The sequence below is a fragment of the Entelurus aequoreus genome, linkage group LG07, assembly GCF_033978785.1.
Source record: "Entelurus aequoreus isolate RoL-2023_Sb linkage group LG07, RoL_Eaeq_v1.1, whole genome shotgun sequence".
NCBI classification, from domain to species: Eukaryota; Metazoa; Chordata; class Actinopteri; order Syngnathiformes; family Syngnathidae; genus Entelurus; species Entelurus aequoreus.
Window position 1 is genome coordinate 60,992,996 of NC_084737.1, and position 3,173 is coordinate 60,996,168.

General features: G+C 40.6%; 1 long non-coding RNA gene across 1 annotated transcript; it reads left to right on the forward strand.

The window, feature by feature from the left end:
- Window positions 1-566: 566 nt before the first annotated feature.
- LOC133653145 (uncharacterized) lies at window positions 567-2,836 on the forward strand. The gene is made up of 3 exons (XR_009826669.1): window positions 567-668; window positions 2,298-2,472; window positions 2,618-2,836. It is a non-coding gene; the product is annotated as an uncharacterized LOC133653145 (long non-coding RNA).
- The last annotated feature ends 337 nt before the right edge of the window (window positions 2,837-3,173 follow it).

Consider the following 3,173-nt stretch of genomic DNA (forward strand, 5'->3'; position numbering starts at 1 on the left):
AAAAAAAAAAAAAAAAAAATCGGGAGGAGTGCTGGAGTCACTCCCGGGAGGGTTGGCAAGTATTAGAAGTAGCGGTGAATGCGGTGTTACCGCGGCACTGCCGCAATGTATAATCGACGGTCCAGCTTTAGTGTTAATTTGATATTGCTTCAAGGGCCAAGTCAAATTAAGCGTTGGGCCAAATTTGGCCCACGGGCCAGAGTTTGACACCCATGACCTTCACTGTAAAAAATTACTGTAAAAATAAAAAATAAAATTACAGTTATATACTCCATCCATCCATCCATTTTCTACCGCTTATTCCCTTCGGGGTCGCGGGGGGCGCTGGAGCCTATCTCAGCTACAATCAGGCGGAAGGCGGGGTACACCCTGGACAAGTCGCCACCTCATCGCAGGGCCAACACAGATAGACAGACAACATTCACACTCACATTCACACACTAGGGCCAATTTAGTGTTGCCAATCAACCTATCATGTTCTTCTTAAATGCAGTTAAGTACTGTAAATTTTGTTGCATTTTTCAAAAAATATCGACCAGCAGTAAGTTAATTCAGTATTTTTCAGACTTGTTTCTTGGGTCCGCCCACAATTCGTCCAACCGAGCTTCATTTCACCTGGCCGACCCTGCTAAATCCATCCTACTGCATTGTGTGTTTTTGATAACAAGGTAAGAGTCACTTGTACCTTGATGTGTCATTTTCTGTTTGAATTACTTTATATATATATTTATAAAGTCCGAAATGACATAGCGTCACAGTCAGCATCACAGACACTATCGTTGACCACGCGCATGTACCGCCGCATGCTAGCTAGCTAAGTTTTCTTCTTTTTTGTCATAGTCATCATAAAAGATGATAACTTGCAACATATGTGCTACGACTTGCAGCAATGTATTTGCGTATGTTAGACACATGCGAAGTCATAGTTGTATGCCTAATGCATCGTTTAAGTGTGCTTTCCCTAAATGCACAAGAGTTTTTTCCAACTTCTCAGCCTTCAAAACTCACAGCCGTCGTCATAAATATGGCAAGAGTAGGACTGATATGTATAGCGCAGAAGGTTTACCTTGTAATATTGTCTCATGTAGCGCGAAGTGCGATGATATACGGGCCTTTCTCCTGCATTTGAAAAGTCATATTACCGAAGGTAGGACAGTTACGTGCCCCTTCAGTCAATGTGAAAAAAGATTTACAGTCAAGTCTACTTTCACATCGCACGTGTCAAGGAAGCACTACGGCTACACTGAACGAAGTTTGACTTGCTCAACAGCAAATCCAAGCAGCTCTTGTGTTATTAACACTGATGATGACTATTGTGATATGCAACTTGAGAATTCAGGATATTCCTGTTATGAAGACATGGAGGTCTACTTGCATTAAAGAAATGTTCACAGCACTGAAAAAAGGTTGAGAACCACTGCCTTAGGACAGTGGTTCTCAACCTTTTTTCAGTGATGTACCCCTGTGAACATTTTTTAACTTCAAGTACCCCCTAATCAGAGTAAAGCATTTTTGGTTGAAAAAAAGAGATAAAGAAGTAAAATACAGCACTATGTCATCAGTTTCTGATTTATTAAATTGTATAACAGTGCAAAATATTGCTCATTTGTTTTGGTCTTTTTTGAACTATTTGGAAAAAAAGATATAAAAATAACTAAAAACTTGTTGAAAAATAAACAAGTGATTCAATTATAAATAAAGATTTTTACACATAGAAGTAATCAACTTAAAGTGCCCTTTTTGGGGATTGCAATAGAGATCCATCTGGATTCATGAACTTCATTCTCAACATTTCTTCACAAAAAAAGAAATCTTTAACATCAATATTTATGGAACATGTCCACTACGCTTTAACCAAGCCTCCATTGTTTTCTACATGGATAGTTGATTGACAGTTGGTGCCGTGTGGCACCGCCGCCAGGTAGGGTCAAACCATCATGGCATGGGGGAAACTCTGGCTTTATGGTAATGAATGGAATAGCCTACTTGATTAGTTGTTCAGTTTATGAACTTACATTCATATTTTGTCGAAGTATTATTCAATAAATATATTTATAAAGGATTTTTGAATTGTTGCTATTTTTAGAATATTTAAAAAAAATCTCACATACCCCTTGGCATACCTTCAAGTACCCCCAGGAGCACGCGTACCCCCATTTGAGAACCACTGCCTTAGGAGACTAGATGTAAACAGAGGAAAGAGAGAGCGAGTGAGGTGGCCATTCCAAATACTTTTAAAATGCTACCCATATTGGATACTGTTTAGGAACATAAACTGCATTTCTTGACTGTACCAGTTGCTGGTGACAAAGTCACAATAAAACGTTGGATGATCAGCATGGAAGGTGATGTCATCTGCAAAGGCGTCCAACCTAGCTTAATCTCAGGGCTTGCTGCCCTTCTTGCCACCTACTATGTGTTCAACTTGGAATACCAAGAGGAAGGTCCTCGGACATTGGAATTTGTTCAAAGGTAAATCCTCTTGATACTGTTAAAATACTGTTAGGATATTTTATTATATATTTCTCACCTCTGTTCAGGAATTTGACTTGTCATTTCCCCAATTTTGTGCCTTAAATCAATGACTCTTCTGTTCCTTTGTGGACCTTCTTATTAGGGACCGAAGCACCAGTTTGACTCTAGGATACAGAGAAGGTAGGTAATGTGCAGGTAAAGATATGTTGACTGGGTCAAAGAAGGAAGCACCTGTTTGACCCCAGGATGCAGAAAAAGTAGGTAATTTGCAGGTAAAGATATGTTGACTGGATGATGGCAGGAAGCACCAGCTTGACCCGAGAATGCAGAGCAAGTAGGTAATGTGCGGGTGAAGATATGTTGAATGGGTAAAGGCAGGAAGCACCAGTGTGACCCCACTATGCAGGGAAGGTAGGTAATGTGCGGGTGAAGGTATGTTGAATGGGTGAAAGAAGGAAGCGCAGGTGTGGTCGAGGCCATGCAGACAAGGTAGGTATGTGCAGGTGAAGATATGTTGTATGGTGAAAGAAAGAAGCACCAGTGTGACCCAAGGATGCAGGGAAGGTAGGTAATGTGCAGGTAAAGATATGTTGAATGGGTGAAGGCAGGAAACACCAGCTAGACGCCAGGATACAGAGAAGGTAGGTAATGTGCAGGTAAAGATATGTTGAATGAGTAAAGGCAGGAAACACCAGCTT